Below are 27,392 nucleotides of genomic sequence, written 5' to 3'. Positions count from 1 at the left end.
ACCAAAGGCTCAGCGTGCCGTGCCGGAACCACACTAGGGCCTGAAGCAATCCTGCGGTGTTGCGGCCAGCTCACAAGAAAGCGAGTTGAAGAAAGGAGCTCAGGGGCACTGTAATTCACAAACCTGCAGAGTTATAAATGACAGCTATCGTCCAAAAATATATTGAAGTAAGGTTGCCAAGAGGACTTGAAAGCGGGGCAGAATTGCAGGAAACCGATTTCAGGAGGTAGACGGGAATTGCATGTAAAGCATAGGAAAAGAGGCAGAACGTCCACAATGATGCACTTGGCCAAAAAGGGCGTATGCGTTTCTTCCTGAATATATTCAGGAAAAAACGCATACGCCCTTTTTGGCCAACCAAGCAAGTTGCAAAGGAAATCTGCACTACAATGAAGTCTCACTGCCCCCCGGTCAAAAGGGCCATCTGAAAAAAGTGTAAAATCCAGAAAGGCAGGACAGGCCATGGAGAAATGGGAGCCTTGTTTTGCTTGTGGGCGGGATGTAAACTGCCAACAGCCACTCTGGAGAAGTGTATGGTGTTTCCTGAAACATCTAAAAAACAAAGCAACAGAGCCTAGGGCACTTCCACTTATGGTCCTATAGCTTAGGGAAATTAAAATCAAAAAGATACAGCCACCCCAAAGTTTGGGCCAGCTCTGTTTACAAGAACCTCGTTTACTGTACAAGTTTATATCACAGAAAGCGAAAAATGGATAAGGAAGTTGTGGTACTTACATACAATGCAATATCACTCAGCAATGAAATCTATGTCATCAGGCCCGTAGCAGCATAATGAGTGGATTCAGGTACGATGATTCTAAGTGAAATAAATCACACAGAAAAAGAAACATCATAAGATATCACTACTACACGGAATGTAAACTTGGCTACACAGGAACTGAATTACAAAACAGAACAGGGTCTCAAATGTAGAAAACCAACTTATGCTTGCTTAAGGGGAAACGTGAGTTGCGGTGCGGCATAAAACCAGAGATTGAAATTAGCACAGATACCGTTCCATAAGCCAAATATGTAATAGACAAGAGCTACTCCTTGCTCAACGAAGTGGACTCAACACCCCATAATAAACGCCTAAGAATATACCTGACTAGTAAGAATCTTAAAACCTTTGGATTTATATGTCTCCAAAAGAGAATCAAGCGTGTGTACAGCGGCATAAACGCAGCAGTGATAGGATTGGTGAGGTTCAGTGAGCAAATGCAGGCCCTTTGAAGTCATATAGCATGGTACCCATTCCATGGGTCTCAACTCTCCAGGTTTAAGGGATTCTTCCTTCCGCTAAAACATGCATGTGGAACCCAGAGTATGATCCATCGTGTGATCGGGAAACGTGTTCAAATGTGTCTCAGTTTTCGTCCCCTGGTACTCGGGTGCAACATTCCAGACGCTTTACTAACACTCTCCACACTTGGAGAGTCAGTGCCTTTAACCTCCTGGTTGGCCCAGTTTGCAATTTCTGCGTAAGATGAACAGGAATAGGGAGAACCATTGAGAGACTAGGCGGAGGTGTCTGGACGGGCAAATTTAACTCTCATTTCCCACCAGGAAGAGGAATTAACCAAAGGCTAAGCGTGCCATACCAGAAGCACACTAGGGCCTGAAGCAATCCTGCGGTGTTGCAGCGAGCTCACAAGAAAGCAAGTTGAAGAAAGGAACTCAGGGGTACTGTAATTCACAAACCTACAGAGTTATAAATGACAGCTATCGTCCAAAAATATATTGAAGTAAGGCTGCCAAGAGGACTTGAAAGTGGGGCAGAATTGCAGGAAACCGATTTCAGGAGGTAGACTGGAATTGCATGTAAAGCATAGGAAAAGAGGCAGAACGTGCACAATGATGCACTTGGCCAAAAAGGGCGTATGCGTTTTTTCCTGAATATATTCAGGAAAAAACGCATACGCCCTTTTTGGCCAACCAAGCAAGCTTGCAAAGGAAATCTGCACTACAATGAAGTCTTACTGCTCCCCAGTCAAAAGGCTATCTGAAAAAAGTGTAAAATCCAGAAAGGCAGGACAGGCCATGGAGAACTGGGAGCCTTGTTCTTCTGATGGGCGGGATGTAAATTGCCAACAGCCACTCTGGAGAAGTGTATGGTGTTTCCTGAAACATCCAAAAAACAAATCAACAGAGCCTAGGGCATTTCCACTTATGGTCCTATAGCTTAGGGAATTAAAATCAAAAAGACACAGCCACCCCAAAGCTTGGGACGGCTCTGTTTACAAGAACCTCGTTTATGGTACAAGTTCAATATCACAAAAAGCGAAAAATGGATAAAGAAGTTGTGGTACTTACGTACAATGCAATATCACTCAGCAATGAAATCTATGTCATCAGGCCCGTAGCAGCATAATGAGTGGATTCAGGTACGATGATTCTAAGTGAAATAAGTCACACAGAAAAAGAAACATCATAAGATATCACTACTACATGGAATGTAAAGTTGGCTACACAGGAACTGAATTACAAAACAGAACAGGGTCTCAAATGTAGAAAACCAACTTATGCTTGCTTAAGGGGAAAGGTGAGTTGGGGTGCCGCATAAAACCAGAGATTGAAATTAGCACAGATACCGTTCCATAAGCCAAATATGTAATAGACAAGAGCTACTCCTTGCTCAAAGAAGTGGACTCAACACACCATATTAAACGCCTAAGAATATACCTGACTAGTAAGAATATTAAAACCTACCGATTTATATGTCTCCCAAAGAGAATCAAGCGTGTGTACGGCGGCATAAACGCAGCAGTGATAGGATTGGTGAGGTTCGGTGAGCAAATGCAGACCCTTTGAAGTCATATTGCATGGTACCCATTCCATGGGTCTCAACTCTCCAGGTTTAAGGGATTCTTCCTTCAGCTAAAACATGCATGTGGAACACAGAGTATGACCCACCGTGTGATCGGGAAACGTGTTCAAATGTGTCTCAGTTTTCGTCCCCTGGTACTCGGGTGCAACATTCCAGATGCTTTACTAACACTCTCCCCACTTGGAGAGTCAGTGCCTTTAACCTCCTCTTTGGCCCAGTTTGCAATTTCTGTGGAAAATGAACAGGAATAGGGAGAACCAATGAGAGACTAGGTGGAGGTGTCTGGACGGGCAAATTTAACTCTCATTTCCCACCAGGAAGAGGAATTAACCAAAGGCTCAGCATGCCGTGCCGTAACCAAACTAGGGCCTGAAGCAATCCTGCGGTGTTGCGGCCAGCTCACAAGAAAGCGAGTTGAAGAAAGGAGCTCAGGAGCACTGTAATTCACAAACCTGCAGAGTTATAAATGACAGCTATCCTCCAAAAATATATTGAAGTAAGGCTGCCAAGAGGAGTTGAAAGCGGGGCAGAATTGCAGGAAACCGATTTCAGGAGGTAGACTGGAATTGCATGTAAAGCATAGGAAAAGAGGCAGAACGTCCACAATGATGCACTGGGCCAAAAAGGGCGTATGCGTTTTTTCCTGAATATATTCAGGAAAAAACGCATACACCCTTTTTGGCCAACCAAGCAAGCTTGCAAAGGAAATCTGCACTACAATGAAGTCTCACTGCCTCCCGGTCAAAAGGGCCATCTGAAAAAAGTGTAAAATCCAGAAAGGCAGGACAGGCCAAGGAGAACTGGGAGCCTTGTTATGCTGATGGGCGGGATGTAAATTGCCAGCAGCCACTCTGGAGAAGTGTATGGTGTTTCCTGAAACATCCAAAAAACAAAGCAACAGAGCCTAGGGCACTTCCACTTATGGTCCTATAGCTTAGGGAAATTAAAATCAAAAAGACACAGCCACCCCAAAGTTTGGGACGGCTCTGTTTACAAGAACCTCGTTTACGGTACAAGTTCAATATCACAGAAAGCGAAAAATGGATAAAGAAGTTGTGGTACTTACGTACAATGCAATATCACTCAGCAATGAAATCTATGTCATCAGGCCCATAGCAGCATAATGAGTGGATTCAGGTACGATGATTCTAAGTGAAATAAGTCACACAGAAAAAGAAACATCATAAGATATCACTACTACACGGAATGTAAACTTGGCTACACAGGAACTGAATTACAAAACAGAACATGGTGTCAAATGTAGAAAACCAACTTATGCTTGCTTAAGGGGAAAGGTGAGTTGGGGTGCTGCATAAAACCAGAGATTGAAATTAGCACAGATACCGTTCCATAAGCCAAATATGTAATAGACAAGAGCTACTCCTTGCTCAACGAAGTGGACTCAACACCCCATATTAAACGCCTAACAATATACCTGACTAGTAAGAATCTTAAAACCTATGGATTTATATGTCTCCGAAAGAGAATCAAGCGTGTGTACAGTGGCATAAACGCAGCAGTGATAGGAGTGGTGAGGTTCGGTGAGCAAATGCAGACCCTTTGAAGTCATATTACATGGTACCCATTCCATGGGTCTCAACTCTCCAGGTTTAAGGGATTCTTCCTTCCGCTAAAACATGCATGTGGAACCCAGAGTATGATCCATCGTGTGATCGGGAAACGTGTTCAAATGTGTCTCAGTTTTCGTCCCCTGGTACTCGGGTGCAACATTCCAGACGCTTTACTAACACTCTCCACACTTGGAGAGTCAGTGCCTTTAACCTCCTGGTTGGCCCAGTTTGCAATTTCTGCGTAAGATGAACAGGAATAGGGAGAACCATTGAGAGACTAGGCGGAGGTGTCTGGACGGGCAAATTTAACTCTCATTTCCCACCAGGAAGAGGAATTAACCAAAGGCTCAGCGTGCCATACCAGAAGCACACTAGGGCCTGAAGCAATCCTGCGGTGTTGCAGCGAGCTCACAAGAAAGCAAGTTGAAGAAAGGAACTCAGGGGTACTGTAATTCACAAACCTACAGAGTTATAAATGACAGCTATCGTCCAAAAATATATTGAAGTAAGGCTGCCAAGAGGACTTGAAAGTGGGGCAGAATTGCAGGAAACCGATTTCAGGAGGTAGACTGGAATTGCATGTAAAGCATAGGAAAAGAGGCAGAACGTGCACAATGATGCACTTGGCCAAAAAGTGCGTATGCGTTTTTTCCTGAATATATTCAGGAAAAAACGCATACGCCCTTTTTGGCCAACCAAGCAAGCTTGCAAAGGAAATCTGCACTACAATGAAGTCTTACTGCTCCCCAGTCAAAAGGCTATCTGAAAAAAGTGTAAAATCCAGAAAGGCAGGACAGGCCATGGAGAACTGGGAGCCTTGTTCTTCTGATGGGCGGGATGTAAATTGCCAACAGCCACTCTGGAGAAGTGTATGGTGTTTCCTGAAACATCCAAAAAACAAATCAACAGAGCCTAGGGCATTTCCACTTATGGTCCTATAGCTTAGGGAATTAAAATCAAAAAGACACAGCCACCCCAAAGCTTGGGACGGCTCTGTTTACAAGAACCTCGTTTATGGTACAAGTTCAATATCACAAAAAGCGAAAAATGGATAAAGAAGTTGTGGTACTTACGTACAATGCAATATCACTCAGCAATGAAATCTATGTCATCAGGCCCGTAGCAGCATAATGAGTGGATTCAGGTACGATGATTCTAAGTGAAATAAGTCACACAGAAAAAGAAACATCATAAGATATCACTACTACATGGAATGTAAAGTTGGCTACACAGGAACTGAATTACAAAACAGAACAGGGTCTCAAATGTAGAAAACCAACTTATGCTTGCTTAAGGGGAAAGGTGAGTTGGGGTGCCGCATAAAACCAGAGATTGAAATTAGCACAGATACCGTTCCATAAGCCAAATATGTAATAGACAAGAGCTACTCCTTGCTCAAAGAAGTGGACTCAACACACCATATTAAACGCCTAAGAATATACCTGACTAGTAAGAATATTAAAACCTACCGATTTATATGTCTCCCAAAGAGAATCAAGCGTGTGTACGGCGGCATAAACGTAGCAGTGATAGGATTGGTGAGGTTCGGTGAGCAAATGCAGACCCTTTGAAGTCATATTGCATGGTACCCATTCCATGGGTCTCAACTCTCCAGGTTTAAGGGATTCTTCCTTCAGCTAAAACATGCATGTGGAACACAGAGTATGACCCACCGTGTGATCGGGAAACGTGTTCAAATGTGTCTCAGTTTTCGTCCCCTGGTACTCGGGTGCAACATTCCAGATGCTTTACTAACACTCTCCCCACTTGGAGAGTCAGTGCCTTTAACCTCCTCTTTGGCCCAGTTTGCAATTTCTGTGGAAAATGAACAGGAATAGGGAGAACCAATGAGAGACTAGGTGGAGGTGTCTGGACGGGCAAATTTAACTCTCATTTCCCACCAGGAAGAGGAATTAACCAAAGGCTCAGCATGCCGTGCCGTAACCAAACTAGGGCCTGAAGCAATCCTGCGGTGTTGCGGCCAGCTCACAAGAAAGCGAGTTGAAGAAAGGAGCTCAGGAGCACTGTAATTCACAAACCTGCAGAGTTATAAATGACAGCTATCCTCCAAAAATATATTGAAGTAAGGCTGCCAAGAGGAGTTGAAAGCGGGGCAGAATTGCAGGAAACCGATTTCAGGAGGTAGACTGGAATTGCATGTAAAGCATAGGAAAAGAGGCAGAACGTCCACAATGATGCACTGGGCCAAAAAGGGCGTATGCGTTTTTTCCTGAATATATTCAGGAAAAAACGCATACGCCCTTTTTGGCCAACCAAGCAAGCTTGCAAAGGAAATCTGCACTACAATGAAGTCTCACTGCCTCCCGGTCAAAAGGGCCATCTGAAAAAAGTGTAAAATCCAGAAAGGCAGGACAGGCCAAGGAGAACTGGGAGCCTTGTTATGCTGATGGGCGGGATGTAAATTGCCAGCAGCCACTCTGGAGAAGTGTATGGTGTTTCCTGAAACATCCAAAAAACAAAGCAACAGAGCCTAGGGCACTTCCACTTATGGTCCTATAGCTTAGGGAAATTAAAATCAAAAAGACACAGCCACCCCAAAGTTTGGGACGGCTCTGTTTACAAGAACCTCGTTTACGGTACAAGTTCAATATCACAGAAAGCGAAAAATGGATAAAGAAGTTGTGGTACTTACGTACAATGCAATATCACTCAGCAATGAAATCTATGTCATCAGGCCCATAGCAGCATAATGAGTGGATTCAGGTACGATGATTCTAAGTGAAATAAGTCACACAGAAAAAGAAACATCATAAGATATCACTACTACACGGAATGTAAACTTGGCTACACAGGAACTGAATTACAAAACAGAACATGGTGTCAAATGTAGAAAACCAACTTATGCTTGCTTAAGGGGAAAGGTGAGTTGGGGTGCTGCATAAAACCAGAGATTGAAATTAGCACAGATACCGTTCCATAAGCCAAATATGTAATAGACAAGAGCTACTCCTTGCTCAACGAAGTGGACTCAACACCCCATATTAAACGCCTAACAATATACCTGACTAGAAAGAATCTTAAAACCTATGGATTTATATGTCTCCGAAAGAGAATCAAGCGTGTGTACAGTGGCATAAACGCAGCAGTGATAGGAGTGGTGAGGTTCGGTGAGCAAATGCAGACCCTTTGAAGTCATATTGCATGGTACCCATTCCATGGGTCTCAACTCTCCAGGTTTAAGGGATTCTTCCTTCAGCTAAAACATGCATGTGGAACCCAGAGTATGATCCACCGTGTGATCGGGAAACGTGTTAAAATGTGTCTCAGTTTTCCTCCCCTGGTACTCGGGTGCAACATTCCAGACGCTTTACTAACCCTCCCCCACTTGGAGAGTGAGTGCCTTTAACCTCCTGTTTGGCCCAGTTTGCAATTTCTGCGTAAGATGAACAGGAATAGGGAGAACCAATGAGAGACTAGCTGGAGGTGTCTGGACGGGCAAATTTAACTCTCATTTCCCACCAGGAAGAGGAATTAACCAAAGGCTCAGCGTGCCGTGCCGGAACCACACTAGGGCCTGAAACAATCCTGCGGTGTTGTGGCCAGCTCACAAGAAAGCGAGTTGAAGAAAGGAGCTCAGGGGCACTGTAATTCACAAACCTGCAGAGTTATAAATGACAGCTATCGTCCAAAAATATATTGAAATAAGGCTGCCAAGAGGACTTGAAAGCGGGGCAGAATTGCAGGAAACCGATTTCAGGAGGTAGACGGGAATTGCATGTAAAGCATAGGAAAAGAGGCAGAACGTCCACAATGATGCACTTGGCCAAAAAGGGCGTATGCGTTTTTTCCTGAATATATTCAGGAAAAAACGCATACGCCCTTTTTGGCCAACAAAGCAAGCTTGCAAAGGAAATCTGCACTACAATGAAGTCTTACTGCCCCCCCAGGTCAAAAGGGCCATCTGAAAAAAGTGTAAAATCCAGAAAGGCAGGACAGGCCATGGAGAACTGGGAGCCTTGTTATGCTGATGGTTGGGATGAAAATTACCAGCAGCCACTCTGGAGAAGTGTATGGTGTTTCCTGAAACATCCAAAAAACAAAGCAACAGAGCCTAGGGCACTTCCACTTATGGTCCTATAGCTTAGGGAAATTAAAATCAAAAAGACACAGTCACCACAAAGTTTGGGACGGCTCTGTTTACAAGAACCTCGTTTACGGTACAAGTTCAATATCACAGAAAGCGAAAAATGGATAAAGAAGTTGTGGTACTTACGTACAATGCAATATCACTCAGCAATGAAATCTATGTCATCAGGCCCGTAGCAGAATAATGAGTGGATTCAGGTATGATGATTCTAAGTGAAATAAGTCACACAGAAAAAGAAACACCATAAGATATCACTACTACACGGAAGGAAAACTTGGCTACACAAGAACTGAATTACAAAACAGAACAGGGTCTCAAATGTAGAAAACCAACTTATGCTTGCTTGAGGGGAAAGGTGAGTTGGGGTGCTGCATGAAACCAGAGATTGAAATTAGCACAGATACCGTTCCATAAGCCAAATATGTAATAGACAAGAGCTACTCCTTGCTCAACGCAGTGGACTCAACACCCCATATTAAACGCCTAAGAATATACCTGACTAGAAATAATCTTAAAACCTACGGATTTATATGTCTCCGAAAGAGAATCAAGCCTGTGTACAGCGGCATAAACGCAGCAGTGATAGGATTGGTGAGGTTCGGTGAGCAAATGCAGACCCTTTGAAGTCATACTGCATGGTACCCATTCCATGGGTCTCAACTCTCCAGGTTTAAGGGATTCTTCCTTCAGCTGAAACATGCATGTGGAACACAGAGTATGATCCACCGTGTGATCAGGAAACGTGTTCAAATGTGTCTCAGTTTTCGTCCCCTGGTACTCGGGTGCAACATTCAAGATGCTTTACTAACACTCTCCCCACTTGGAGAGTCAGTGTCTTTAACCTCCTGTTTGGCCAAGTTTGCAAATTCTGCGGAAAATGTACAGGAATAGGGAGAACCAATGAGAGACTAGCTGGAGGTGTGTGGACGGGCAAATTTAACTCTCATTTCCCACCAGGAAGAGGAATTAACCAAAGGCTCAGCGTGCCGTGCCGGAACCACACTAGGGCCTGAAGCAATCCTGCGGTGTTGCGGCCAGCTCACAAGAAAGCGAGTTGAAGAAAGGAGCTCAGGGGCACTGTAATTCACAAACCTGCAGAGTTATAAATGACAGCTATCGTCCAAAAATATATTGAAATAAGGCTGCCAAGAGGACTTGAAAGCGGGGCAGAATTGCAGGAAACCGATTTCAGGAGGTAGACGGGAATTGCATGTAAAGCATAGGAAAAGAGGCAGAACGTCCACAATGATGCACTTGGCCAAAAAGGGCGTATGCGTTTTTTCCTGAATATATTCAGGAAAAAACGCATACGCCCTTTTTGGCCAACCAAGCAAGCTTTCAAAGGATATCTGCACTACAATGAAGTCTCACTGCCCCCCGGTCAAAAGGGCCAACTGAAAAAAGTGTAAAATCCAGAAAGGCAGGACAGGCCATGGAGAACTGGGAGCCTTGTTATGCTGATGGTCGGGATGTAAATTGCCAACAGCCACTCTGGAGAAGTGTATGGTGTTTCCTGAAACATCTAAAAAACAAAGCAACAGAGCCTAGGGCACTTCCACTTATGGTCCTATAGCTTAGGGAAATTAAAATCAAAAACACACAGCCAACCCAAAGTTTGGGACGGCTCTGTTTACAAGAACCTCGTTTACGGTACAAGTTCAATATCACAGAAAGCGAAAAATGGATAAAGAAGTTGTGGTACTTACGTACAATGCAATATCACTCAGCAATGAAATCTATGTCATCAGGCCCGTCGCAGCATAATGAGTGGATTCAGGTACGATGATTCTAAGTGAAATAAGTCACACAGAAAAAGAAACATCATAAGATATCACTACTACACGGAATGTAAACTTGGCTACACAGGAACTGAATTACAAAACAGAACAGGGTCTCAAATGTAGAAAACCAACTTATGCTTGCTTAAGGGTAAAGGTGAGTTGGGGTGCTGCATAAAACCAGAGATTGAAATTAGCACAGATACCGTTCCATAAGCAAATATGTAATAGACAAGAGCTACTCCTTGCTCAACGCAGTGGACTCAACACCCCATATTAAAAGCCTAAGAATATACCTGACTAGAAATAATCTTAAAACCTACGGATTTATATGTCTCCGAAAGAGAATCAAGCGTGTGTACAGCGGCATAAACGCAGCAGTGATAGGATTGCTGAGGTTCGGTGAGCAAATGCAGACCCTTTGAAGTCATATTGCATGGTACCCATTCCATGGGTCTCAACTCTCCAGGTTTAAGGGATTCTTCCTTCAGCTGAAACATGCATGTGGAACACAGAGTATGATCCACCGTGTGATCAGGAAACGTGTTCAAATGTGTCTCAGTTTTCGTCCCCTGGTAGTCGGGTGCAACATTCAAGACGCTTTATTAACACTCTCCCCACTTGGAGAGTCAGTGCCTTTAAACTCCTGTTTGGCCCAGTTTGCAATTTCTGCGGAAAATGTACAGGAATAGGGAGAACCAATGAGAGACTAGCTGGAGGTGTCTGGACGGGCAAATTTAACTCTCATTTCCCACCAGGAAGAGGAATTAACCAAAGGCTCAGCGTGCCGTGCCGGAACCACACTAGGGCCTGAAGCAATCCTGCGGTGTTGCGGCCAGCTCACAAGAAAGCGAGTTGAAGAAAGGAGCTCAGGGGCACTGTAATTCACAAAACTGCAGAGTTATAAATGACAGCTATCGTCCAAAAATATATTGAAGTAAGGCTGCCAAGAGGACTTGAAAGCGGGACAGAATTGCAGGAAACCGATTTCAGGAGGTAGACGGGAATTGCATGTAAAGCATAGGAAAAGAGGCAGAACGTCCACAATGATGCACTTGGCCAAAAAGGGCGTATGCGTTTTTTCCTGAATATATTCAGGAAAAAACGCATACGCCCTTTTTGGCCAACCAAGCAAGCTTGCAAAGGAAATCTGCACTACAATGAAGTCTCGCTGCCCCCCGGTCAAAAGGGCCATCTGAAAAAAGTGTAAAATCCAGAAAGGCAGGACAGGCCATGGAGAACTGGGAGCCTTGTTATGCTGATGGGCGGGATGTAAATTGCCAACAGCCACTCTGGAGAAGTGTATGGTGTTTCCTGAAACATCTAAAAAACTAAGCAACAGAGCCTAGGGCACTTCCACTTATGGTCCTATAGCTTTGGGAAATTAAAATCAAAAAGACAGAGCCACCCCAAAGTTTGGGACGGCTCTGCTTACAAGAACCTCGTTTACGGTACAAGTTCAATATCACAGAAAGCGAAAAATGGATAAAGAAGATGTGGTACTTACGTACAATGCAATATCACTCAGCAATGAAATCTATGTCATCAGGCCCGTCGCAGCATAATGAGTGGATTCAGGTACGATGATTGTAAGTGAAATAAGTCACACAGAAAAAGAAACATCATAAGATATCACTACTACACGGAATGTAAACTTGGCTACACAGGAACTGAATTACAAAACAGAACAGGGTCTCAAATGTAGAAAACCTACTTATGCTTGCTTAAGGGGAAAGGTGAGTTGGGGTGCTGCATGAAACCAGAGATTGAAATTAGCACAGATACCGTGCCATAAGCCAAATATGTGATAGACAAGAGCTACTCCTTGCTAAACGAAGTGTACTCAACACCCCATATTAAACGCCTAAGAATACACCTGAGTAGTAAGAATCTTAAAACCTATGGATTTATATGTCTCCGAAAGAGAATCAAGCGTGTGTACGGCGGCATAAACGCAGCAGTGATAGGATTGGTGAGGTTCGGTGAGCAAATGCAGACCCTTTGAAGGCATATTGCATGGTACCCATTCCATGGGTCTCAACTCTCCAGGTTTAAGGGATTCTTCCTTCAGCTAAAACATGCATGTGGAACCCAGAGTATGATCCACCGTGTGATCGGGAAACGTGTTCAAATGTGTCTCAGTTTTCGTCCCCTGGTACTCGGGTGCAACATTCAAGACGCTTTATTAACACTCTCCCCACTTGGAGAGTCAGTGCCTTTAAACTCCTGTTTGGCCCAGTTTGCAATTTCTGCGGAAAATGTACAGGAATAGGGAGAACCAATGAGAGACTAGCTGGAGGTGTCTGGACGGGAAAATTTAACTCTCATTTCCCACCAGGAAGAGGAATTAACCAAAGGCTCAGCGTGCCGTTCCGGAACCACACTAGGGCCTGAAGCAATCCTGTGGTGTTGCGGCCAGCTCACAAGAAAGCGAGTTGAAGAAAGGAGCTCAGGGGCACTGTAATTCACAAACCTGCAGAGTTATAAATGACAGCTATCGTCCAAAAATATATTGAAGTAAGGCTGCCAAGAGGACTTGAAAGCGGGGCAGAATTGCAGGAAACCGATTTCAGGAGGTAGACGGGAATTGCATGTAAAGCATAGGAAAAGAGGCAGAACGTCCACAATGATGCACTTGGCCAAAAAGGGCGTATGCGTTTTTTCCTGAATATATTCAGGAAAAAACGCATACGCCCTTTTTGGCCAACCAAGCAAGCTTGCAAATGAAATCTACACTACAATGAAGTCTCACTGCCCCCCGGTCAAAAGGGCCATCTGAAAAAAGTGTAAAATCCAGAAAGGCAGGACAGGCCATGGAGAACTGGGAGCCTTGTTATGCTGATGGGCGGGATGTAAATTGCCAACAGCCACTCTGGAGAAGTGTATGGTGTTTCCTGAAACATCTAAAAAACAAAGCAACAGAGCCTAGGGCACTTCCACTTATGGTCCTATAGCTTAGGGAAATTAAAATCAAAAAGACACGGTCACCCCAAAGTTTGGGACGGCTCTGTTTACAAGAACCTCGTTTACGGTACAAGTTCAATATCACAGAAAGCGAAAAACGGATAAAGAAGTTGTGGTACTTACGTACAATGCAATATCACTCAGCAATGAAATCTATGTCATCAGGCCCGTAGCAGCATAATGAGTGGATTCAGGTATGATGATTCTAAGTGAAATAAGTCACACAGAAAAAGAAACACCATAAGATATCACTACTACACGGAAGGTAAACTTGGCTACACAAGAACTGAATTACAAAACAGAACAGGGTCTCAAATGTAGAAAACCAACTTATGCTTGCATAAGGGGAAAGGTGAGTTGGGGTGCTGCATGAAACCAGAGATTGAAATTAGCACAGATACCATTCCATAAGCCAAATAGGTAATAGACAAGAGCTACTCCTTGCTCAACGAAGTGGACTCAACACCCCATATTAAACGCTTAAGAATACACCTGAGTAGTAAGAATCTTAAAACCTATGGATTTATATGTCTCCGAAAGAGAATCAAGCGTGTGTACGGCGGCATAAACGCAGCAGTGATAGGATTGGTGAGGTTCGGTGAGCAAATGCAGACCCTTTGAAGTCATATTGCATGGTACCCATTCCATGGGTCTCAACTCTCCAGGTTTAAGGGATTCTTCCTTCAGCTAAAACATGCATGTGGAACCCAGAGTATGATCCACCGTGTGATCGGGAAACGTGTTCAAATGTGTCTCAGTTTTCGTCCCCTGGTACTCGGGTGCAACATTCAAGACGCTTTACTAACACTCTCCCCACTTGGAGAGTCAGTGCCTTTAAACTCCTGTATGGCCCAGTTTGCAATTTCTGCGGAAAATGTACAGGAATAGGGAGAACCAATGAGAGACTAGCTGGAGGTGTCTGGACGGGAAAATTTAACTCTCATTTCCCACCAGGAAGAGGAATTAACCAAAGGCTCAGCGTGCCGTTCCGGAACCACACTAGGGCCTGAAGCAATCCTGTGGTGTTGCGGCCAGCTCACAAGAAAGCGAGTTGAAGAAAGGAGCTCAGGGGCACTGTAATTCACAAACCTGCAGAGTTATAAATGACAGCTATCGTCCAAAAATATATTGAAGTAAGCCTGCCAAGAGGACTTGAAAGCGGGGCAGAATTGCAGGAAACCGATTTCAGGAGGTAGACGGGAATTGCATGTAAAGAATAGGAAAAGAGGCAGAACGTCCACAATGATGCACTTGGCCGAAAAGGGCGTATGCGTTTTTTCCTGAATATATTCAGGAAAAAACGCATACGCCCTTTTTGGCCAACCAAGCAAGCTTGCAAAGGAAATCTGCACTACAATGAAGTCTCACTGCCCCCGGTCAAAAGGGCCATCTGAAAAAAGTGTAAAATCCAGAAAGGCAGGACAGGCCATGGAGAACTGGGAGCCTTGTTATGCTGATGGGCGGGATGTAAATTGCCAACAGCCACTCTGGAGAAGTGTATGGTGTTTCCTGAAACATCTAAAAAACAAAGCAACAGAGCCTAGGGCACTTCCACTTATGGTCCTATAGCTTAGGGAAATTAAAATCAAAAAGACACAGCCACCCCAAAGTTTCGGCCGGCTCTGTTTACAAGAACCTCGTTTACTGTACAAGTTCATATCACAGAAAGCGAAAAATGGATAAAGAAGTTGTGGTACTTACGTACAATGCAATATCACTCAGCAATGAAATCTATGTCATCAGGCCCGTAGCAGCATAATGAGTGGATTCAGGTACGATGATTCTAAGTGAAATAAATCACACAGAAAAAGAAACATCATAAGATATCACTACTACACGTAATGTATACTTGGCTACACAGGAACTGAATTACAAAACAGAACAGGGTCTCAAATGTAGAAAACCAACTTATGCTTGCTTAAGGGGAATGGTGAGTTGCAGTGCGGCATAAAACCAGAGATTGAAATTAGCACAGATACCGTTCCATAAGCCAAATATGTAATAGACAAGAGCTACTCCTTGCTCAACGAAGTGGACTCAACACCCCATAATAAACGCCTAAGAATATACCTGACTAGTAAGAATCTTAAAACCTTTGGATTTATATGTCTCCAAAAGAGAATCAAGCGTGTGTACAGCGGCATAAATGCAGCAGTGATAGGATTGGTGAGGTTCAGTGAGCAAATGCAGGCCCTTTGAAGTCATATTGCATGGTACCCGTTCCATGGGTCTCAACTCTCCAGGTTTAAGGGATTCTTCCTTCAGCTAAAACATGCATGTGGAACCCAGAGTATGATCCACCGTGTGATCGGGAAACGTGTTTAAATGTGTCTCAGGTTTCGTCCCCTGGTACTCGGGTGCAACATTCCAGACGCTTTATTAACACTATCCACACTTGGAGAGTCAGTGCCTTTAACCTCCTGGTTGGCCCAGTTTGCAATTTCTGCGTAAGATGAACAGGAATAGGGAGAACCAATGAGAGACTAGGTGGAGGTGTCTGGACGGGCAAATTTAACTCTCATTTCCCACCAGGAAGAGGAATTAACCAAAGGCTCAGAGTGCCATACCAGAAGCACACTAGAGCCTGAAGCAATCCTGCGGTGTTGCGGCCAGCTCACAAGAAAGCGAGTTGAAGAAAGGAGCTCAGGGGCACTGTAATTCACAAACCTGCAGAGTTATAAATGACAGCTATCGTCCACAAATATATTGAAGTAAGCCTGCCAAGAGGACTTGAAAGCGGGGCAGAATTGCAGGAAACCGATTTCAGGAGGTAGACGGGAATTGCATGTAAAGAATAGGAAAAGAGGCAGAACGTCCACAATGATGCACTTGGCCGAAATGGGCGTATGCGTTTTTTCCTGAATGGAAAAAACGCATACGCCCTTTTTGGCCAACCAAGCAAGCTTGCAAAGGAAATCTGCACTACAATGAAGTCTCACTGCCCCCGGTCAAAAGGGCCATCTGAAAAAAGTGTAAAATCCAGAAAGGCAGGACAGGCCATGGAGAACTGGGAGCCTTGTTATGCTGATGGGCGGGATGTAAATTGCCAACAGCCACTCTGGAGAAGTGTATGGTGTTTCCTGAAACATCTAAAAAACAAAGCAACAGAGCCTAGGGCACTTCCACTTATGGTCCTATAGCTTAGGGAAATTAAAATCAAAAAGACACAGCCACCCCAAAGTTTCGGCCGGCTCTGTTTACAAGAACCTCGTTTACTGTACAAGTTCATATCACAGAAAGCGAAAAATGGATAAAGAAGTTGTGGTACTTACGTACAATGCAATATCACTCAGCAATGAAATCTATGTCATCAGGCCCGTAGCAGCATAATGAGTGGATTCAGGTACGATGATTCTAAGTGAAATAAATCACACAGAAAAAGAAACATCATAAGATATCACTACTACACGTAATGTATACTTGGCTACACAGGAACTGAATTACAAAACAGAACAGGGTCTCAAATGTAGAAAACCAACTTATGCTTGCTTAAGGGGAAAGGTGAGTTGCAGTGCGGCATAAAACCAGAGATTGAAATTAGCACAGATACCGTTCCATAAGCCAAATATGTAATAGACAAGAGCTACTCCTTGCTCAACGAAGTGGACTCAACACCCCATAATAAACGCCTAAGAATATACCTGACTAGTAAGAATCTTAAAACCTTTGGATTTATATGTCTCCAAAAGAGAATCAAGCGTGTGTACAGCGGCATAAATGCAGCAGTGATAGGATTGGTGAGGTTCAGTGAGCAAATGCAGGCCCTTTGAAGTCATATTGCATGGTACCCGTTCCATGGGTCTCAACTCTCCAGGTTTAAGGGATTCTTCCTTCAGCTAAAACATGCATGTGGAACCCAGAGTATGATCCACCGTGTGATCGGGAAACGTGTTTAAATGTGTCTCAGGTTTCGTCCCCTGGTACTCGGGTGCAACATTCCAGACGCTTTATTAACACTATCCACACTTGGAGAGTCAGTGCCTTTAACCTCCTGGTTGGCCCAGTTTGCAATTTCTGCGTAAGATGAACAGGAATAGGGAGAACCAATGAGAGACTAGGTGGAGGTGTCTGGACGGGCAAATTTAACTCTCATTTCCCACCAGGAAGAGGAATTAACCAAAGGCTCAGAGTGCCATACCAGAAGCACACTAGAGCCTGAAGCAATCCTGCGGTGTTGCAGCGAGCTCACAAGAAAGCAAGTTGAAGAAAGGAACTCAGGGGTACTGTAATTCAGAAACCTACAGAGTTATAAATGACAGCTATCATCCAAAAATATATTGAAGTAAGGCTGCCAAGAGGACTTGAAAGTGGGGCAGAATTGCAGGAAACCGATTTCAGGAGGTAGACTGGAATGGCATGTAAAGCATAGGAAAAGAGGCAGAACGTGCACAATGATGTACTTGGCCAAAAAGGACGTATGCGTTTTTTCCTGAATATATTCAGGAAAAAACGCATACGCCCTTTTTGGCCAACCAAGCAAGCTTGCAAAGGAAATCTGCACTACAATGAAGTCTCACTGCTCCCCGGTCAAAAGGTTATCTGAAAAAAGTGTAAAATCCAGAAAGGCAGGACAGGCCATGGAGAACTGGGAGCCTTGTTATGCTGATGGGCGGGATGTAAACTGCCAACAGCCACTCTGGAGAAGTGTATGGTTTTCCTGAAACATCCAAAAAACAAAGCAACAGGGCCTAGGACACTTCCACTTATGGTCCTATAGCTTAGGGAATTAAAATCAAAAAGACACAGCCACCCCAAAGCTTGGGACGGCTCTGTTTACAAGAACCTCGTTTACGGTACAAGTTCAATATCACAGAAAGCAAAAAATAGATAAAGAAGTTGTGGTACTTACGTACAATGCAATATCACTCAGCAATGAAATCTATGTCATCAGGCCCGTAGCAGCATAATGAGTGGATTCAGGTATGATGATTCTAAGTGAAATAAGTCACACAGAAAAAGAAACACCATAAGATATCACTACTACACGGAAGGTAAACTTGGCTACACAAGAACTGAATTAGAAAACAGAACAGGGTCTCAAATGTAGAAAACCAACTTATGCTTGCATAAGGGGAAAGGTGAGTTGGGGTGCTGCATGAAACCAGAGATTGAAATTAGCACAGATACCGTTCCATAAGCCAAATATGTAATAGACAAGAGCTACTCCTTGCTCAACGAAGTGGACTCAACACCCCATATTAAACGCTTAAGAATACACCTGACTAGAAATAATCTTAAAAACTACGGATTTATATGTCTCCGAAAGAGAATCAAGCGTGTGTACAGCAGCATAAACGCAGCAGTGATAGGATTGGTGAGGTTCGGTGAGCAAATGCAGACCCTTTGAAGTCATATTGCATGGTACCCATTCCATGGGTCTCAACTCTCCAAGTTTAAGGGATTCTTCCTTCAGCTAAAACATGCATGTGGAACCCAGAGTATGATCCACCGTGTGATCGGGAAACGTGTTCAAATGTGTCTCAGTTTTCGTCCCCTGGTACTCGGGTGCAACATTCCAGACGCTTTACTGACACTCTCCCCACTTGGAGAGTCAGTGCCTTTAACCTCCTGTATGGCCCAGTTTGCAATTTCTGCGGAAAATGTACAGGAATAGGGAGAACCAATGAGAGACTAGCTGGAGGTGTCTGGACGGGCAAATTTAACTCTCATTTCCCACCAGGAAGAGGAATTAACCAAAGGGTCAGCGTGCCATGCCGGAAACACACTAGGGCCAGAAGCAATCCTGCGGTGTTGCGGCCAGCTCACAAGAAAGCGAGTTGAAGAAAGGAGCTCAGGGGCACTGTAATTCACAAACCTGCAGTTATAAATGACAGCTATCGTCCAAAAATATATTGAAGGAAGGCTGCCAAGAGGACTTGAAAGTGGGGCAGAATTGCAGGAAACCGATTTCAGGAGGTAGACTGGAATTGCATGTAAAGCATAGGAAAAGAGGCAGAACGTGCACAATGATGCACTTGGCCAAAAAGGGCGTATGCGTTTTTTCCTGAATATATTCAGGAAAAAACGCATACGCCCTTTTTGGCCAACCAAGCAAGCTTGCAAAGGAAATCTGCACTACAATGAAGTCTCACTGCCCCCCGGTCAAGAGGGCCATCTGAAAAAAGTGTAAAATCCAGAAAGGCAGGACAGGCCATGGAGAACTGGGAGCCTTGTTATGCTGGTGGGCGGGATGTAAATTGCCAACAGCCACTCTGGAGAAGTGTATGGTGTTTCCTGAAACATCTAAAAAACAAAGCAACAGAGCCTAGGGCACTTCCACTTATGGTCCTATAGCTTAGGGAAATTAAAATCAAAAAGACACAGCCACCCCAAAGTTTGGGACGGCTCTGTTTACAAGAACCTCGTTTACGGTACAAGTTCAATATCACAGAAAGCAAAAAATGGATAAAGAAGTTGTGGTACTTACGTACAATGCAATATCACTCAGCAATGAAATCTATGTCATCAGGCCCGTAGCAGCATAATGAGTGGATGCAGGTATGATGAGTCTAAGTGAAATAAGTCACACAGAAAAAGAAACATCATAAGATATCACTACTACACGGAATGTAAACTTGGCTACTCAGGAACTGAATTACAAAACAGAACAGGGTCTCAAATGTAGAAAACCAACTTATGCTTGCTTAAGGGAAAGGTGAGTTGGGGTGCTGCATGAAACCAGAGATTGAAATTAGCACAGATACCGTTCCATAAGCCAAATATGCAATAGACAAGAGCTACTCCTTGCTGAACGAAGTGGACTCAACACCCCATATTAAACGCCTAAGAATATACCTGACTAGAAATAATCTTAAAACCTACGGATTTATATGTCTCCGAAAGAGAATCAAGCGTGTGTACAGCGGCATAAACGCAGCAGTGATAGGATTGGTGAGGTTCGGTGAGCAAATGCAGACCCTTTGAAGTCATATTGCATGGTACCCATTCCATGGGTCTCAACTCTCCAGGTTTAAGGGATTCTTCCTTCAGCTAAAACATGCATGTGGAACCCAGAGTATGATCCACCGTGTGATCGGGAAACGTGTTCAAATGTGTCTCGTTTTCGTCCCCTGGTACTCGGGTGCAACATTCCAGATGCTTTACTAACACTCTCCCCACTTGGAGAGTCAGTGCCTTTAACCTCCTGTATGGCCCAGTTTGCAATTTCTGCGGAAAATGTACAGGAATAGGGAGAACCAATGATAAACTAGCTGGAGGTGTCTGGACGGGCAAATTTAACTCTCATTTCCCACCAGGAAGAGGAATTAACCAAAGGCTCAGCGTGCCGTGCCGGATCCAAAATAGGGCCTGAAGCAATCCTGTGGTGTTGCGTCCAGCTCACAAAAAAGCGAGTTGAAGAAAGGAGCTCAGGGGCACTGTAATTCACAAACCTGCAGAGTTATAAATGACAGCTATCGTCCAAAAATATATTGAAGTAAGGCTGCCAAGAGGACTTGAAAGTGGTGCAGAATTGCACGAAACCGATTTCAGGAGGTAGACTGGAATTGCATGTAAAGCATAGGAAAAGAGGCAGAACATCCACAACGATGCACTTGGCCAAAAAGGGCGTATGCGTTTTTTCCTGATTCAGGAAAAAACGCATACGCCCTTTTTGGCCAACCAAGAAAGCTTGCAAAGGAAATCTGCACTACAATGAAGTCTCACTGCAGCCCAGTCAAAAGGGCCATCTGAAAAATGTGTAAAATCCAGAAAGGCAGGACAGGCCATGGAGAACTGGGAGCCTTGTTATGCTGATGGGCGGGATGTAAATTGCCAACAGCCACTCTGGAGAAATGTATGGTGTTTCCTGAAACATCTAAAAAACAAAGCAACAGAGCCTAGGGCACTTCCACTTATGGTCCTATAGCTTAGGGAAATTAAAATCAAAAAGACACAGCCACCCCAAAGTTTGGGAAGGCTCTGTTTACAAGAACCTCGTTTATGGTACAAGTTCAATATCACAGAAAGCGAAAAATGGATAAAGAAGTTGTGGTACTTACGTACAATGCAATATCACTCAGCAATGAAATCTATGTCATCAGGCCCGTACCAGCATAATGAGTGGATTCAGGTACGATGATTCTAAGTGAAATAAGTCACACAGAAAAAGAAACACCATAAGATATCACTACTACACGGAAGGTAAACTTGGCTACACAAGAACTGAATTACAAAACAGAACAGGGTCTCAAATGTAGAAAACCAACTTATGCTTGCTTGAGGGGAAAGGTGAGTTGGGGTGCTGCATGAAACCAGAGATTGAAATTAGCACAGATACCGTTCCATAAGCCAAATATGTAATAGACAAGAGCTACTCCTTGCTCAACGAAGTGGACTCAACACCCCATATTAAACGCCTAAGAATATACCTGACTAGTAAGAATATTAAAACCTACCGATTTATATGTCTCCCAAAGAGAATCAAGCGTGTGTACGGCGGCATAAACGCAGCAGTGATAGGATTGGTGAGGTTCGGTGAGCAAATGCAGACCCTTTGAAGTCATACTGCATGGTACCCATTCCATGGGTCTCAACTCTCCAGGTTTAAGGGATTCTTCCTTCAGCTGAAACATGCATGTGGAACACAGAGTATGATCCACCATGTGATCGGGAAACGTGTTCAAATGTGTCTCAGTTTTCGTCCCCTGGTACTCGGGTGCAACATTCAAGACGCTTTACTAACACTCTCCCCACTTGGAGAGTCAGTGTCTTTAAACTCCTGTTTGGCCCAGTTTGCAATTTCTGCGGAAACTGTACAGGAATAGGGAGAACCAATGAGAGACTAGCTGGAGGTGTGTGGACGGGCAAATTTAACTCTCATTTCCCACCAGGAAGAGGAATTAACCAAAGGCTCAGCGTGCCGTGCCGGAACTACACTAGGGCCTGAAGCAATCCTGCGGTGTTGCGGCCAGCTCACAAGAAAGCGAGTTGAAGAAAGGAGCTCAGGGGCACTGTAATTCACAAACCTGCAGAGTTATAAATGACAGCTATCGTCCAAAAATATATTGAAGTAAGGCTGCCAAGAGGACTTGAAAGCGGGGCAGAATTGCAAGAAACCGATTTCAGGAGGTAGACGGGAATTGCATGTAAAGCATAGGAAAAGAGGCAGAACGTCCACAATGATGCACTTGGCCAAAAAGGGCGTATGCGTTTTTTCCTGAATATATTCAGGAAAAAACGCATACGCCCTTTTTGGCCAACCAAGCAAGCTTGCAAAGGAAATCTGCACTACAATGAAGTCTCACTGCAGCCCAGTCAAAAGGGCCATCTGAAAAAAGTGTAAAATCCAGAAAGGCAGGACAGGCCATGGAGAACTGGGAGCCTTGTTATGCTGGTGGGCGGGATGTAAATTGCCAACAGCCACTCTGGAGAAGTGTATGGTGTTTCCTGAAACATCTAAAAAACAAAGCAACAGAGCCTAGGGCACTTCCACTTATGGTCCTATAGCTTAGGGAAATTAAAATCAAAAAGACACAGCCACCCCAAAGTTTGGGACGGCTCTGTTTACAAGAACCTCGTTTACGGTACAAGTTCAATATCACAGAAAGCAAAAAATGGATAAAGAAGTTGTGGTACTTACGTACAATGCAATATCACTCAGCAATGAAATCTATGTCATCAGGCCCGTAGCAGCATAATGAGTGGATTCAGGTACGATGATTCTAAGTGAAATAAGTCACACAGAAAAAGAAACACCATAAGATATCACTACTACACGGAAGGTAAACTTGGCTACACAAGAACTGAATTACAAAACAGAACAGGGTCTCAAATGTAGAAAACCAACTTATGCTTGCTTGAGGGGAAAGGTGAGTTGGGGTGCTGCATGAAAGCACAGATTGAAATTAGCACAGATACCGTTCCATAAGCCAAATATGTAATAGACAAGAGCTACTCCTTGCTCAACGAAGTGGACTCAACACCCCATATTAAACGCCTAAGAATATACCTGACTAGAAATAATCTTAAAACCTACGCATTTATATGTCTCCGAAAGAGAATCAAGCGTGTGTACGGCTGCATAAACGCAGCAGTGATAGGATTGGTGAGGTTCGGTGAGCAAATGCAGACCCTTTGAAGTCATACTGCATGGTCCCCATTCCATGGGTCTCAACTCTCCAGGTTTAAGGGATTCTTCCTTCAGCTGAAACATGCATGTGGAACACAGAGTATGATCCACCGTGTGATCGGGAAACGTGTTCAAATGTGTCTCAGTTTTCGTCCCCTGGTACTCGGGTGCAACATTCAAGACGCTTTACTAACACTCTCCCCACTTGGAGAGTCAGTGCCTTTAAACTCCTGTTTGGCCCAGTTTGCAATTTCTGCGGAAAATGTACAGGAATAGGGAGAACCAATGAGAGACTAGCTGGAGGCGTCTGGACGGGCAAATTTAACTCTCATTTCCCACCAGGAAGAGGAATTAACCAAAGGTTCAGCGTGCCGTGCCGGAACCACACTAGGGCCTGAAGCAATCCTGCGGTGTTGCGGACAGCTCACAAGAAAGCGAGTTGAAGAAAGGAGCTCAGGGGCACTGTAATTCACAAACCTGCAGAGTTATAAATGACAGCTATCGTCCAAAAATATATTGAAGTAAGGCTGCCAAGAGGACTTGAAAGCGGGGCAGAATTGCAGGAAATCGATTTCAGGAGGTACACTGGAATTGCAAGTAAAGCATAGGAAAAGAGGCAGAACGTCCACAATGATGCACTTGGCCAAAAAGGGCGTATGCGTTTTTTCCTGAATATATTCAGGAAAAAACGCATACGCCCTTTTTGGCCAACCAAGAAAGCTTGCAAAGGATATCTGCACTACAATGAAGTCTCACTGCCCCCCGGTCAAAAGGGCCATCTGAAAAAAGTGTAAAATCCAGAAAGGCAGGACAGGCCATGGAGAACTGGGAGCCTTGTTATGCTGATGGGCGGGATGTAAATTGCCAACAGCCACTCTGGAGAAGTGTATGGTGTTTCCTGAAACATCTAAAAAACAAAGCAACAGAGCCTAGGGCACTTCCACTTATGGTCCTATAGCTTAGGGAAATTAAAATCAAAAAGACACAGTCACCCCAAAGTTTGGGACGGCTCTGTTTACAAGAACCTCGTTTACGGTACAAGTTCAATATCACAGAAAGCGAAAAATGGATAAAGAAGTTGTGGTACTTACGTACAATGCAATATCACTCAGCAATGAAATCTATGTCATCAGGCCCATAGCAGCATAATGAGTGGATTCAGGTATGATGATTCTAAGTGAAATAAGTCACACAGGAAAAGAAACACCATAAGATATCACTACTACACGGAAGGTAAACTTGGCTACACAAGAACTGAATTACAAAACAGAACAGGGTCTCAAATGTAGAAAACCAACTTATGCTTGCTTAAGGGGAAAGGTGAGTTGGGGTGCTGCATGAAACCAGAGATTGAAATTAGCACAGATACCATTCCATAAGCCAAATATGCAATAGACAAGAGCTACTCCTTGCTCAACGAAGTGGACTCAACACCCCATATTAAACGCCTAAGAATATACCTGACTAGAAATAATCTTAAAACCTACAGATTTATATGTCTCCGAAAGAGAATCAAGCGTGTGTACAGCGGCATAAACGCAGCAGTGATAGGATTTGTGAGGTTCGGTGAGCAAATGCAGACCCTTTGAAGTCATATTGCATGGTACCCATTCCATGGGTCTCAACTCTCCAGGTTTAAGGGATTCTTCCTTCAGCTAAAACATGCATGTGGAACCCAGAGTATGATCCACCGTGTGATCGGGAAACGTGTTCAAATGTGTCTCGTTTTCGTCCCTGGTACTCGGGTGCAACATTCCAGATGCTTTACTAACACTCTCCCCACTTGGAGAGTCAGTGCATTTAACCTCCTGTTTGGCCCAGTTTGTAATTTCTGTGGAAAATGAACAGGAATAGGGAGAACAAAAGAGAGACTATCTGGAGGTGTCTGGACGGGCAAATTTAACTCTCATTTCCCACCAGGAAGAGGAATTAACCAAAGGCTCAGCGTGCCGTGCCGGAACTACACTAGGGCCTGAAGCAATCCTGCGGTGTTGCGGCCAGCTCACAAGAAAACGAGTTGAAGAAACGAGCTCAGGGGCACTGTAATTCACAAACCTGCAGAGTTATAAATGACAGCTATCGTCCAAAAATATATTGAAGTAAGGCTGCCAAGAGGACTTGAAAGCGGGGCAGAATTGCAGGAAATCGATTTCAGGGGGTACACTGGAATTGCATGTAAAGCATAGGAAAAGAGTCAGAACGTCCACAATGATGCACTTGGCCAAAAAGGGCGTATGCGTTTTTTCCTGAATATATTCAGGAAAAAACGCATACGCCCTTTTTGGCCAACCAAGCAAGCTTGCAAAGGAAATCTGCACTACAATGAAGTCTCACTGCCCCCCGGTCAAAAGGGCCATCTGAAAAAAGTGTAAAATCCAGAAAGGCAGGACAGGCCATGGAGAACTGGGAGCCTTGTTATGCTGGTGGGCGGGATGTAAATTGCCAACAGCCACTCTGGAGAAGTGTATGGTGTTTCCTGAAACATCTAAAAAACAAAGCAACAGAGCCTAGGGCACTTCCACTTATGGTCCTATAGCTTAGGGAAATTAAAATCAAAAAGACACAGCCACCCCAAAGTTTGGGACTGCTCTGTTTACAAGAACCTCGTTTACGGTACAAGTTCAATATCACAGAAAGCGAAAAATGGATAAAGAAGTTGTGGTACTTACGTACAATGCAATATCACTCAGCAATGAAATCTATGTCATCAGGCCCGTAGCAGCATAATGAGTGGATTCAGGTATGATGATTCTAAGTGAAATAAGTCACACAGAAAAAGAAACACCATAAGATATCACTACTACACGGAAGGTAAACTTGGCTACACAAGAACTGAATTACAAAACAGAACAGGGTCTCAAATGTAGAAAACCAACTTATGCTTGCTTGAGGGGAAAGGTGAGTTGGGGTGCTGCATGAAAGCAGAGATTGAAATTAGCACAGATACCGTTCCATAAGCCAAATATGTAATAGACAAGAGCTACTCCTTGCTCAACGAAGTGGACTCAACACCCCATATTAAACGCCTAAGAATATACCTGACTAGAAATAATCTTAAAACCTACGCATTTATATGTCTCCGAAAGAGAATCAAGCGTGTGTACGGCTGCATAAACGCAGCAGTGATAGGATTGGTGAGGTTCGGTGAGCAAATGCAGACCCTTTGAAGTCATATTGCATGGTACCCATTCCATGGGTCTCAACTCTCCAGGTTTAAGGGATTCTTCCTTCAGCTGAAACATGCATGTGGAACACAGAGTATGATCCACCGTGTGATCGGGAAACGTGTTCAAATGTGTCTCAGTTTTCGTCCCCTGGTACTCGGGTGCAACATTCAAGACGCTTTACTAACACTCTCCCCACTTGGAGAGTCAGTGTCTTTAAACTCCTGTTTGGCCCAGTTTGCAATTTCTGCGGAAAATGTACAGGAATAGGGAGAACCAATGAGAGACTAGCTGGAGGTGTGTGGACGGGCAAATTTAACTCTCATTTCCCACCAGGAAGAGGAATTAACCAAAGGCTCAGCGTGCCGTGCCGGAACCACACTGGGGCCTGAAGCAATACTGCGGTGTTGCGGCCAGCTCACAAGAAAGCGAGTTGAAGAAAGGAGCTCAGGGGCACTGTAATTCACAAACCTGCAGAGTTATAAAGGACAGCTATCGTCCAAAAATATATTGAAGTAAGGCTGCCAAGAGGACTTGAAAGCGGGGCAGAATTGCAGGAAACCGATTTCAGGAGGTAGACGGGAATTGCATGTACAGCATAGGAAAAGAGGCAGAACGTCCACAATGATGCACTTGGCCAAAAAGGGCGTATGCGTTTTTTCCTGAATATATTCAGGAAAAAACGCATACGCCCTTTTTGGCCAATCAAGCAAGCTTGCAAAGGAAATCTGCACTACAATGAAGTCTCACTGCCCCACGGTCAAAAGGGCCATCTGAAAAAAGTGTAAAATCAAGAAAGGCAGGACAGGCCATGGAGAACTGGGAGCCTTGTTATGCTGGTGGGCGGGATGTAAATTGCCAACAGCCACTCTGGAGAAGTGTATGGTGTTTCCTGAAACATCTAAAAAACA

Source organism: Leucopleurus acutus (assembly GCF_964270905.1).
Source record: "Leucopleurus acutus genome assembly, chromosome: 1".
In the NCBI taxonomy this organism is placed as follows: Eukaryota; Metazoa; Chordata; class Mammalia; order Artiodactyla; family Delphinidae; genus Leucopleurus; species Leucopleurus acutus.
The sequence above is the reverse complement of the archived record's forward strand: the minus strand, read 5'-3'. Positions refer to the sequence as shown.